Here is a 14,467-nt window from a genome sequence, read left to right as displayed (position 1 = left end):
TCTGTGTGAGAAGCTGGGGATATAGCAGTCTCTGTCCTCATGGAAGTACCAGTCTAGTGGAGGAGACGGAGAGGAACAGAGAACCCAGTGAAGAAGATAATTTCAGAGAGTCATGAGTTTTGTGAGAGAATTAGAAAGGATCATGTGACCACACAAAAGGGATTCTGAGGATTTGATGTTTGAGTCAAAATCTGAAGAATAAGAAGGAGAAAGTTATGGGAAGAACACTGTAGGGGAAAGAGTATTCTCAACACAGGGAACAGCAAGTGCAAAGGTCCTGAGGCACAAACAGTCTTCCAGTGTTGAAACAGTAGAAAGAAGACCAGAGTAGCTGGAGTGCAGAGTGAGAGGGAGAATGTTAGGAGAGGAAGTTGAAGAAGTGGGCAAAGGCCAGATCACTCAGGGCCTTATAGGTCACAGGAAGGCACTCGGATTTTATTCTAAGCCGAATGGGAAATCACTCAGTTTTAGGCCAAGGAGTAATATGATCTGATTCACTTTTTAAATAAGTTTTTTATATTAAAATAATTCTAGATTTACTGCGAAGTTGCAAAGATAGTACAAAGATTTTCCATATACCTTTCACTCAGTTTCCCCTTAATGTTAACATTTTACACAACCATGGCATTGCTCTTAATTTTTCAAGATATTTAAATCATAAAGAAATGTTGGGTCATAAAATATCACATAACATCATTACCCAGAGAACATCTCCTAAATAAGATCTGACTTCATTTTTAAGAGATTCCTTTGGTGTCTGTGAGGAGAATGGACTGTAGGTGGGCAGGAGTGGAAGCTCTGACATCAGGGAGGGGGCTGATGAAAAATGTGGCATCACTGCTCTGAGCCTCAGTTTCCTCATCTGCAAAATGGGAATGATATATCTCCCATCTCAGAAGGTTGTTGTGAGAATGTACCTTACCCTGTACCTGGGGAGATAAAAGTAATAATGAGGACGATGAAGATAATAATAGTAATAGCTAGCATTTACTGAGTGCTTACTGTGTGCCAGTTTTTGTGCTTCAGGCCCTTCATGCAGAATCAGGAAAGCAGATTCTCTGGGATGTTCCCAGAAGCCTTGGAGAAGGGGGATTAAGATGGGTCTTTCAAACCATCCTTGGCCCTCATAGAGTACATGTTGATGTTGGGTGTTTCCCAGTTTAAGAAGGCCCCAAATATATTTCCATCTGGACTTACCTAACAGAGAAATTAGGATGGTTATTGCCTTGCTAAGTGTTCCTTAGCTTCACAGAATGACTCACTCCAGGTCGGGAAAGTAGCAAGTTGTCCCGATATCTAGAGGGTGGATGACACTGTTGTTTGGAACTAAGTCTGGCAAAGGGAAGCTCATTTTGGTGCAGGGCCTCTCAACCTGGGCACAGCTGACCTTTGGGGGCAGATCATTCTCTGTTGTGGGGCTGTCCTGGGCATTTAGGATGTTCAGCAGCATCCCTAACCTCTACCCACCAGATGCCAGGAGCATTCAAAAATGTTTCCAGGTGCCACCAAAAACCACCCTCCCACTCCTAGATGAGAACCACCACTTTGCAGCATCTGGGACCTGTGGCAAAGCGGCTTTGAAGTTGCTCTGTTCTTCCGTTAGTCTTAACCCTGTGTGGTAAGTGCTTTGCCAGAGTAACTCCTCAACTAGTAATACTAATATAATAGCCATCATTTATTCAGATTTACTATGTGCTAGGCATTGACCCAACTCTTGCTTTATATATCTATCTATCTGTCTTCCAGCTTTACTCCCACTTAATGCATAAGTCATTATTCTCCATATATAGATGGAGAAACAAGGCTCAGAGAGGTGACTTGATGAAAGACATACAGCTAAGAAGTAACAGAGCCTGGATTTGAACCCAGATTTATCCAACTCCAGGGGCCATGCCCTTTAACCACTCTGCTACTCTGAGCCTCTGGAGCCAGAGGTGTTAGAAAATCATGTGGGGAAAAATATTTTATAAACAGTAAAGTGCCATTCTGGTATCAAGTAGAAGAAGCAGCATGGAGAGAGCTTGTTCTGGACTCTCAGGTTGGAAAAGCCAAGTTCTAGTGCAGAGTTCACACATGACTCATTGTGTGGCCTTGAGCAAGCCACATACTTGACTTACTAGGTGAAACAAGCTTAATAAGCCCAGCCCCGCCTTCTCCCACTATGAGCGAGATGGCACACAGTGCTGGGAGCTTTGCATATGTGTTCTTTTAAATTTCATCCACAACAATTCTAGGAGGCACAAGCCCTCCCTCCACCCCCTTTTTGAATTGAGATGAAATTCACATAACATAAAACCATTTTACAGTGTACAATTCAGTGCTGTTTAGTACATTCACATGTTGTGCAAACAACATCTCTATCTAGGTCTGAAACATTTTCATCACCACAAAAAGAAACCCTGTACCTATTAGCAGCCACTCCCCATTCCTCCTTCCTCCCAGTTCCTGGCACCACCCACCTGTTTCCTAACTCTGTCTTTGCCTATCCTGGATATTTCATATAATCAGAATCATACAATACACGACCGTCTGTGGCTGGCTTCTTTTTTTTTTTCCCCAATAAATTTATTTATTTATTTATGGCTGCTTTCGGTCTTCGTTTCTGCACGCGGGCTCTCTCCAGTTGCGATAAGCAGGGGCTACTCTTGGTTGCGGTGCGCAGGCTTCTCATTGCGGTGGCTTCTCTTGTTGTGGAGCACGGACTCTAGGCGCAGGGGCTTCAGTAGTTGTGGCATGTGAGCTCAGTAGTTGTGGCTTGCGGGCTCTAGAGCACAGGCTCAGTAGTTGTGGCGCACTTGCTCTATAGCATGTAGGATCTTCCCGGACCAGGGCTCGAACCCGTGTCCCCTACATTGGCAGGTGGATTCTTAACCACTGCGCCACCAGGGAAGCACTGCCTGGCTTCTTTTACTTAGCATCATGTTTTTAATGTTCATTGACATTGTAGCCTGTGTCAGTACTTCCCTTTTATGGCTGAATCATATTCCATTGTATGGAGTGACCACATTTTGTTTATCCATTTATTCGTTGATGGACATTTGGGTTGGCCCAGCCCTTTTTTCAGATGAGGGACACAAGACCCAGCAAAGTTAAATGACCTCACCAACATCACAGAGGAATTGACAAGCTGCCGGCTCTAGATTTTAAACTATGAAGACCGAACTGTCTTTTACCTGTCTTATCTATGCTGGAAATTTCCTAACGCTGGTTGATGAAAACATTTTTAATGAACGACTGAAAGCTTAGAGCAAAGCTTGGATTACCCTGTTCACAATCCAGAGTTAACAAATGCTAACATTTGGCCATATTTGACTTAGACTTTTTTTAGGTAACAAAAGAAATAAAGCATTATAGTTGAGACTCCCTTTGAACCCCTTCTCTCTTCTACTCTCTTCCTCCCCCCTCCCCAGCGGACCTTGCCTGAGATGTTGTGTAGGTGACTGTGTTCTTACCGGTATACTGAACAAACTAACAATCAACAAGGAACTAACAACAACCTCACCCCCGGGGGGTGAATGGAATGCTCTTTTTCTTGGCTATGCAGCATAGCTTGCAGGTCCTCAGCAGTGAAAGCACCATATCCTAACCACTGGACCCCCAGGGAAGTCCCTCAAATGCATTTTTATAAAGCCAGATTTATTCCATTAAAAAGACCATCTTTGACTCTGAGAGTAGGGCTTTCCAATTTTATTTATATTAAAATGTCCTTCCTAAAGTGAAATGGTGGTAATAGTGACAGCTATTTTTTGAAATGTTCCATTTGGCAAAAGAAAAAAATCCTATAATGGGAGGATGGAAAAATAACTTGTGGCATGTTTATGCAGTGATGGAAATGAATGAAACCAAGCTACATGTCTCAATATGGATACATCTGGAAGCTAATGTCAAGTGAACAAAAGCCAGCTGGGGAAGGATTAGGACTGTACCATACTATTTACATAAAAGTTAAAATGACAAAATATCTTATGTTATATATTAGGACAGTGTTTTTTAAACTTTTGGGGGGCCACAGTGCTCTGTAAGAAAGATATTTTAAAAATAGAATTACTGTATGACCCAGCAATCCCACTACTGGGCCTATACCCAGAGAAAACCATAATTCAAAAGGACACATGCACACCAATGTTCACTGCAGCACTATTTACAATAGCCAGGTCATGGAAGCAATCTAAGTGCCCATGGACAGACGAGTGGATAAAGAAGATGTGGTACATATATACAATGGAATATTACTCAGCCATAAAAAGGAACAAAATTGGGTCATTTGTAGAGACGTGGATGGATCTAGAGACTGTCATACAGAGTGAAGTAAGTCAGAAAGAGAAGAACAAATATCATATATTAACGCGTGTATGTGGAAACTAGAAAAATGGTACAGATGAACTGGTTTGCAGGGCAGAAATTGAGACACAGATGTAGAGAACAACGTATGGACACCAAGGGGGGAAGTGGCGGGTGGTGGTGGTGGTGGTGTGATGAATTGGGCGATTGGGATTGACGTATACACTGATGTGTATAAAATTGATGACTAAGAAGAACATGCTGCATAAAAAATAAGTTAATTAAAAAGAAAGATATTTTATGTCTCAACCCAGTACACATATATACAGATGTAAAACTTGAACAAAAATTTCACGAGACATATTTACCTTACTATGTATCATACACTCTGATTATTTTTTAATCCTATTCTATCCTTATTATTAAAATGCTGGTTGTGACCATGTAAACTGATTTTGAAAAATACCAGTGTAGGAATATACCCCATGCAGTCAAAAGTATAAAGACAAATGAGAAAGAAACATACAACATTCAGGAAAGTGTTTCCATGTAGTGAAAACATAAAGACACATTCATGAAACACATCATATTTAGGAGGAAAGGAGAAAGGAGGAGATTGGGGAGGGGTACATAGGGGTGCAATTTTCTTTCTAATGTTTTGTTTCCTGTATTGGAGGGTGGGTATGTGGGAGTTTGTTACATTACTTTTTTAAAATCAACTTCATTTGAGGTACACTTTGCATATGATAAAGGCAACCATTTTAAGTGTACAGTTTAATAAATTTTGACCAATGAATATGCTCAGGGAACCACCTCCACAATAAGTTATAGAACATTTCCAATACCCCCAAAAAGTTCCTCCAAGCCCTTTTGTGGTCAACCTCTCTCCACCCCCAAATCCCGGTCCCAGGCAATGACTGATTTCCTGTCTGCAATTATAGACTATAGTGATCTTTTCTAGAGTTTTAGATAAATGGGATCATACAGAGTGGGCTCTTTTTGTGCCTTGTTTCTTTCACTCAACAATGTTTTTAAGATTGGTACATATTGTGTGTGTCAGTGATCCATTCCCTTTTATTTCTGAGTAATATTCATAGTATGGATAGATAATAATATGTCTATCTATTCACCTGTCGGCAGTCATTTGGGTGGTTTCCAGTTTTTGGAAATTTTTTTGATAATGTTCATGTCCAAGTTGGTTTAATAAAAAATAAATATACAATTTGAGATAGTTCCAAAATAATAAGAAGAAAAGGGAACCACAAAAAGCAAACAAAAAATAATAAATATAATCTACAACACCCCCTCCCCACACCCGCCATGTTATTCTGGCAATTTTTCTGGTGTCACATCCCCGAGTCAACGCTTCCTCGCCAGCAGTCTGGAAAACCACTGTAGGCCACCTGCAGCGGAAGTTAATGATGGGCCACTGGGCAGAGAAACCGGAGGTCCCTAGAGCCCATCTTGGTTTTTGCTCTGGGCTGGCCTTTTCTCCTAGGAAATATCGATCACAGTAAAGGGGCTGCTGGCTCGGCTTAGAAGCCTTCTGGGGATCTCGGATCTGCGAGGAGGTCTGGAATGCCCAGCCCTCCAGCTCTCTTGCTGAGGCTCTGAGCCACACACTGACAGTTTCTGGAAGTGCTTTCCACCAGCCCTTCCATCTGCCCACACACTGGCCCCTATCCAGGCCAGCAGCGAAGCTCCATCCAGATTTCCAGGCCCTCCAGAGCCAAACCAGATCAGGCTACCAGGGCCTGACTCAGAGCAAATTGTCTTTTTTGCCCATGAGTGTTCAAACCTCATCTCCTCTTCACAGCCCTGAAATTACAGTAATGCTGTGGTCTTGGACATAGTTGGGAAATAAAGGATAACCCTGGGGAGGGCAGAGGGCTATGAGCAGGCTCAGAACAGCCAGTTCTGTGCTGCTGGCTGCCCCCTCTCTGGGTTCACCTCCAAAGGCCATTCTCTGCCACCCCCATATCTGTTCCACCAGGTGCTTGCCTGTTACCTGGAATCAAACTCCAGCTCTTTCCCCTTAGTAGCTGAGTAGCTTTGGGCAAGTGACATCGCTGAGCCTCAGTTTTGTGAAGTGAGGTTAGTGCAGGATTGAATGAAATGATGTATGTGGGCTGCTTAGTATGGTACCTGAAACATAAGGTAGCGAACTGTATTTTCTAAAATTGGCCATGATGATATTTCCGGTCCCATTTGCTCTTCTATAACCTTACCACTCCCCTATCAAGAGATGGAATCTAGGTTCCCTCCCCCTTGAGTCTGGGTGGGAGTCTCTACAGTGGAAGTGATGCTATGTGGCTTACCTGGCTGGGTCTCAAAAGGTAACATACACCATCCCACTCTCTCCTGGCCTGAAATAAGTCAGACAGAGAAAGACAAATCCTGTATGTTCTCACTTATTTGCTGAGTCTAAAAAAGTCTAACTCATAGAAAAAGAGAGTAGAATGGTTGCCAGGGACTGGAGGGTTGTGTACGGGTTGGGGAGATGTTGGTCAAAGGGTACAAACTCCCAGCGATAAGATGAATAAGATCTGGAGGTCTAATGCACAGCATGGTGACTATAATTAACGAGGCTGTATTGCATACTCACAGGTTGTTAAGAGAGTAGAGCTTAAATGCTATCACCACACACATACAAAATGGTAATTATGTGAGGGAATGGAGTTTTAACCTAATTGTGGTAATCATTTTACAATATACACATGTATCTATCTAATCATCACATTGTATACCTTAAACATGCATATGTTACAGGTCAATACCATCTGGATAAAGCTGGGGAGAAAAGGTAGAATGACTCCCCCAGCTCTCTCTGGTGACACTGGCTCCGGGAACCCTGCCACTGTGCTGTGAGGAGGCTAAGGCCACATGCCGAGGGTCCAGGCAGGTGTTCTGGCTGCAGCCCCAGGTGAGGTTCCAGTTAACAGCCAGCATCAACCATCAGACATGCAAGTGAAGAGTTTTCAGAAGATCCCAGCATCAAGCAGTCCTTCCAGGCCCCTCCCCTTACAGCAGTCACTTCCCTCCACTCCGGGCAAAGATGAGCTAAGTGAATGATCGCTATTGTTCTAAGCCACCAAGTTACAGGCTGTTTTTTTTTTTTTTTTTTTTTTTTTTTAGATGTTGGGGGTAGGAGTTTATTAATTAATTTTTTTTTATTTTTGCTGGGTTGGGTCTTCGTTTCTGTGCGAGGGCTTTCTTCTTTAGTCGTGGCAAGCGGGGGGCCACTCTTCATCACGGTGCGCAGGCCTCTCACTATCGCGGCCTTTCTTGTTGCGGAGCACAGGCTCCAGACGCGCAGGCTCAGTAGGTGTGGCTCACGGGCCCAGCCGCTCCGCGGCATGTGGGATCTTCCCGGACCGGGGCACGAACCCGTGTCCCCTGCATCGGCAGGCGGACTCTCAACCACTGCGCCACCAGGGAAGCCCCAGGCTGTTTTGTTGTGCTGCGATGGATAACCAGAGCACAGAAAGGCCACAGTAAACCTCGGTGTATCATTATTGCTGTCTGTCTTTTGCTCACACTCCATGTTCCCCGTTTACAGCAAATCCAAACACATCCCAAATCCAACCCTTTCAAGTTCAAGCCACCATCACCTCTGGCCTGGAGGACTTAAAGTAAACTGTTTCTACTTTGCCTTCCTGTTGTCTCTTCTCCACCCAGCCTGCGAACCAGCTCTTAGAAACAAAAGTATGATCATGCCTTTCTCCGCTCTGAAGCCTCCAATGGCTTCCTGTCACACCTGGAATAAAATCCAAACCCTGACTGTTGCCTACAAACACTGGTGTGCTGGTAAGTGGTATGTCTGCTCTCAAAAAAAAAAAAAAAAGCCCTGATTTATAGCATTTGCCAGCTCTTAAGAGTCCATATGAAGGAGGCTATGACACACGACAGCTGCCAGGCCCTGTGTCACACTCCAGCCTCAGACTCTATCTACCACCTTCCGCCTTGCCACTGGCAACCGCTCTGGCCTCCTTGCTATGTATGCCTCAAACATTCCAAGCACGTTCCCATCCTGAAGCTGTTCCTTGGATAGAAATGCTTCACCCTAGGTATTTGCTCCCTCTCTCCATTCAAGTCTCTGTTCAGCTGTCACCTTGTCAGGAGGCCTTCCCTGACCACCATACCTAAAATAGCCCTCTCTCCCCAACCCTTCTGTCACCCTTTCTCCCCTCACCTTCTTCTCTTTTTCTCCATGTCACTCCTAGTTTTATCTGCCATTGTATTATGTCTTTGTCCATCTATTTTCTGTCTCCGCGTGGGCAGGGGTTTTGTATGCTTGGTTCACTGCTATATTCTGGGTGCCTGGCACATGCAAGATGCTCAGTAAAAATTTGTCAAACAAACAAATACATCGAAGCTATTGAAACAGAGAAGAACAAACCTGACTCCATATTGAATCTATTCCTTTAGCTCTAACCTTTGTGCTTTGTTGCTTCTGCTGAGTCATGCTGGCTCTGCACCTTTTGTAAAAGAATGTTACCTATAGACTGAAATATACAGGATAGCCCAGTTCTCAAGGCTCTGACCTTTAAAGCTATAACACTTTCCCATGCATATAGAGATAAAAAGTGGCAGAACTAAGAATAACATTTGTCTAGTTGGAGGTTTATAAGGAACATTGTGACCAGACCTACATGGACAGCTATAAGAACAAAAAATTCCAGCACCAAGAAATTTGCAAAAACTAGCCATACCCCCTCCCCTTTTAATATAAAAGAAGCCTGAATTCTAACTCTGGCAAGATGGTTCTTTGGGATACTAGTCCACCAACTTCTCCATCTGCTGGCTTTCTGAATAAAGTTGCTATTCTTTGCCCTAGCAACTCATCTCTTGATGTATTGGCCTGTCCTGCAGAGAGCAGTGCAACCTAGGATTTGGTAACACTGTTAATAATATAGCTGCAGGACTTCCCTGGTGGCAGTGGGTAAGACTCCACACTCCCAATGCAGGGGGCCCAGGTTCCATCCCTGGTGGGAGAACTAGGACCCACATGCATGCCGAAGCTAGGAAGCCCGCATGCTGCAGCTGAGAAGTCTGCATGCCACAACTAAGACCCAGTGCAGCCAAAATAAATAAATAAATAAAATAAACTGGTTCCTTTAAATAATAATAATATAGCTGCAAAATGGGGATAATAATAGTTGGGGGCAGAATTCAATGAAATGATGCAGGTAAATGCTTAACACAGAACTCTAAGTAGGAGTGTGTTGTAAGATTGTTAGTTACCTCACATCACAAGGCTGTCTGAGGCCCGGGGGACAGTACCTGGGGACAGTGAGGAACAGTGGTCATCTCTGTGCATTTCATGTGGCAGAGCAGGCCTCTGCCAGGCACTAGAGTGTCCATCATTGCAGGGTAGGAAAGCAGTCCCTAGGGCCGAGGACACTCTCTCTGGCCTCACTGCTTTATAGGCTAAGGATGGAAGAGCACCAAAGGGATTCTTGGGGCTTGAGAAACCTTGCTTATTTTGATGGTAGGAATGGAGGTGAAGAACAAATTGTTCTTTATTGATTTTATTTTCCAAAGTTCCAAATCAGCATTGCAGTATCATCAAGAGACATAAAAATTAAAAGAATCATCATCTCCCTTCCCCAAACCACCACCTCTATTCTTACTCCGGTTTTCATTCGTTTGTTTTGTGGTTATGTTTAAAAATAAAAACAAGGTCCTGATCTTTGGTAATCATTACTGAAATATTTATGGGTGAAATGACATGATGTCTGAGATTTACTTCCAAGTAACTTGTTTGCAAGTTGGGTTCTTTGGAAGCAGGCATTGAGATGGAGGTTGAGGATGCAAGATGTATGTACTACTTTGAAAACAGTCAGTGATTTATCTATTGTTTGGTGTAAAAAGCAAGTTGCAGAGCAGTAAATAAAACATCATCCTGCTGTGCAAAATAAAAAGCATGAAGGTAGAGGACGTTTCTGGAAGGATATGCAAGAAACTGTCAACAGTGGGGTAAGACTGAGTGGGAGTAGGTGTCTACATTCCCTTGCCACCCTCTGCACTGTTTGAATGTTTAAAGTATTGGACACACATTACTTTCATACTAAAAGTCTCAGGCTAAAATGTTGGCCACGATTGTTAGTTACTTCACCTTTTAAAATATTTAACATTCTACTACTCATTTTTAAGTAATGCATCTAATACATGGGCTAGGGGCTGAACTGTGTTCCCCAAAGTCCATACATTGAAGTCCTAACCCCCAGTCCCTCAATGTGGCTGTATTTGGAAATAGGGTCCCTAGAGGTAATTAAGGTAAAATGAGGTCATTAGGGTGGGCCTTAATCTAATATGGCCGGGGTCCTTATAAGAAGAGGAAATTTGGACACAGACACACACGCAGAGGAAAGACTAGGAGAATACACAGGGAGAAGACTGCCATCAACAAGCCAAGGGGAGAGATCTTAGAAGAAACCAACGCTGCTGACGTCTTGATCTTGGACTTCTGGCCTCCAGAGCTGTGAGAAATAAATTTCTGCTGTTTAAACCACCACTACTTTGTTATGGTAACCCAAGCAAACTAGTACAATGTATCAAATATTTGGAAAATGAAGAAACGTGGAAAGGATAAAATCATACATAATTCTACCACCCAGCAAAACCCACAGGAAGATGCCACTTCTGGCTCAGAGTGAGAAACAAGGGGCTCTGACCACTCTTCTCCCTCTGGGGAAGGGTTCCTGGCTATCGCCTTCAGAAAGGTGGGAAGAATTTTGCATCTAAAGAGCCTGCTTCACACAAACTGGATGGCATTTGGCCTTTTCAGATTGCTGTGGGCTTTTTATTACAAAGAGATGCTTCTCTTAAAGGTGATAAAAATCCACACCAAAGAATTTGATTTAGAGCAGGGGTCAGCAAAGTTTTTCCATAAAGGGCTAGACAGTAAATATTTTTGACTCTATGGGCCAAACGATCTCTGCCCCAGTTACTCAATTCTGTCACTGTAATATGAAAGCATCCCAGACAATATGTAAATGAATGGGTGTGGTCATGTGCCAATAAAACTTTATTTACAGGGCTTCCCTGGTGGCGCAGTGGTTGAGAGTCCGCCTGCCGATTCGGGGGACACGGGTTCCTGCCCCGGTTCTGGAATATCCCACATGCCGCGGAGCGGCTGGGCCCGTGAGCCATGGCCGCTGAGCCTGCGCGTCCAGAGCCTGTGCTCCGCGACGGGAGAGGCCACGGCAGTGAGAGGCCTGCATACCGCAAAAAACAAAACAAAACAAAACAGAAAACCTTTATTTACAAAAACATGTGACAGGGGACTTCCCTGGAGGCGCAGTGATTAAGAATCCTCCTGCCAATGTAGGGGACACGGGTTCGAGCCCTGGTCCGGGAAGATCCCACATGCCACAGAGCAGCTAAGCCTGTCCGCCACAACTACCGAACCTGCGCTCTAGAGCCCGCGAGCCACAACTACTGAGCCTGCGTGCCACAACTACTGAAGGCCGCACGCCTAGGGCCCGTGCTCTGCAACAAGAGAAGCCACCGCAATGAGAAGCCCGCGCACCACAATGAAGAGTAGCCCCCGCCCGCCGCAACTAGAGAAAGCCCATGTGCAGCAACGAAGACCCAACACAGCCAAAAATAAATAGTATAAATTAAAAAAAAAAAGTGACAGGCCCATGGTTTGGTCTGACAACCCTTGGTTTAGAGCAGTTATTTACTTTTGAATATAATTTAATATTTTAATTAGAAGCAATGATTACCTTAAGGAGAAAGTCTCAGTTATTGCTAATAAGTCCTAACCTTGGTAATCTCTTTTTATATATTTATATATTTATTTATATATATTTTAAAATTTATTTATTTATGGCTGCTTTTTATTACATATGTAATAATACATATGTCTCAGTCTGTTTGGGATGCTATGACAAACATACCATAGACTGGGTGGCTTATAAACAACAAACATGTATTTCTTACAGTTCTGGAGGCTGGAAAGGCCAAGATTAAGGTGGCTCAGATTGGGTGTCTGGTGAGAGCCTACTTCCTGAGCCATAGACAGCTGTCTTCTCGCTGTGTCCTCACATGGCAGAAGGGGCGAGGGAGCTCTGTAGGATCTCTTTTATAAGAGCACTAATCCCATTTACGAACCTCAGTTTATTCTCTGTAAATTGGGATAATGATGGCACCTACTTGGGGGAGATTGGGGAGTTAGATTCAGTCAGGCAATTCATGTAAAGGGCTGAGAGTTTCCCTGGCAGCAGCAAGAATTCAGTAAATGGTAGTTGTCATGGTGACTATACTGTCCTCAGAATGATAAGGGAACTTCAGTGCAATATAATGTAAGAGCAGTGGACTTTGAGCCAGGATGATTCAGTATAAATGTTAGATTGTCCATTAATTAGGCCAGTCACTCTGGACACATTAAACTTCTCAGCTTCAGTTTTGCTTATCTGTAAAATGGGGGCAAGGTCCAAATGGGGTTTAAATATATATATATATATATATGTGTGTGTGTGTGTGTGTATATATATATATATATATATATATATATATATATATATATATATATGATAGCCTCTATTCAGGACTATTCAGGCCCCTTTATTTTTCTATTAAAAAGTTTATTGAGCATCTACTATGTGCCAAGAACTATTCTAGGTTCTAGCGCTATGGCAGTAAACAAAACAGACCACTGCTCCCCCCAAAAAAGAAGCACTGGGAAGAGGTGGGGGAATACAATAGACAAGATAAACAAGTAAACTATAGAGAATGTTATATGATTATATAATGTGGGAAAAGGGATAGAAAATTGGGACTTTTGGGCTTCCCTGGTGGCGCAGTGGTTAAGAATCTGCCTGCCAGTGCAGGGGACATGGGTTCGATCCCTGGTCTGGGAAGATCCCACATGCCGCGGAGCAACTAAGCCCGTGAGCCACAACTACTGAGCCTGCGCGTCTGGAGCCTGTGCTCCACAACGGGAGAGGCCGTGTCAGTGAGAGGCCCACGCACCGCGATGAAGAGTGGCCTTCGCTTGCTGCAACTGGAGAAAGCCCTCGCACAGAAACGAAGACCCAACACAGCCAAAAATAAATTAAAAAAATTAAAAAAAAGAAAATTGGGACTTTTATTTGCAAGAATCAGAAAGCCAAACTCCAAGTGGCTTAAGCAGAAAATTTAATTGCTTATGTGCATGAAGAATGCATGAACAACTTAAAAAACATTCAGGTGTGGCTTGATCCAGGAGCTCAAATGATGATATCAGGGCTGGTCTCTCTCCTCCTGTCACTCCATTCAGTTTCCCTTTGTGCTAACTCCACTCTCTCAATTAGATGCTGCCCTGTGGGTGGAAAGATGGCTGCCAGCAGCCCCTACTCTCATAACACCAAGACCAGCAGAGCAGAGAGCCAGCTTTTCCCTAACAGACAGAACAAAAGTCCTGGCCTGACTCTCAGTGGTCCAAACTGAGTTGGCAATCACAGCAACCAGAGGCATGTGAGGCTCTGATTGGCCAGGTCTGGGTCACATGACCATCCTGGTCATCGGAAGTGGAGTTGCTATCACTTACACCAAAAGAACCACTGGTTGGGGGAGGGGATGTCCTGAGGAAAACTGAGGTGTTGTTCCTTGAAGAGGGTGAAAAGATGGGGGTGGGTGGGTAGAGAAACAGAGTAAGGTGATCAGTAGATGGCAGCTAAACTTGAAGGGAGTAGTTGGCTTCCTTTTTCCAAAGTTCTAACCTGTCTATCCTTGGCTGAGTCAGAAAATTATTTCTGAAAAATTTTCAGCAGTTCTGGTGTGTTCTGCCAAAAAAGAAGTATCAGTCAAGATATAAAGGCCTAGCTGCTTAATTAATGGGCCTGGCAGGAAGAAGGACAGGTGTACTGTGAGTAGAATGAACACCCAGGGAGGTCGGGGCAAAGGAGGAGGGTAAGAAGGCTAATGTGGTTTCAGGGCAGCTCCACCCCCTCAGGCATGACCTGATGCTGCTGCTGATGTTTCCCCTTCGTGTCTTTAGAGAAAGTAGGAGACACCTGGTTGGATCCCTTGGACAGGTAACAAGGTGACTAAGAGGAGGGCTGGACTCCAGGGTGGGAACAGGGCAGCAAAAGTCTGCAGGAGTCAACCTGGAAATTGTTTCCTCTTTGCAGGACTTGAGAACTTTCCTGGGCAACCACCAGATAACACAGTTCCCCTATGCCATGCCCAGAGCATA

This window comes from Phocoena phocoena, chromosome 13, assembly GCF_963924675.1.
Source record: "Phocoena phocoena chromosome 13, mPhoPho1.1, whole genome shotgun sequence".
Classification (NCBI taxonomy): domain Eukaryota; kingdom Metazoa; phylum Chordata; class Mammalia; order Artiodactyla; family Phocoenidae; genus Phocoena; species Phocoena phocoena.
This window is presented reverse-complemented; position numbering follows the sequence as displayed.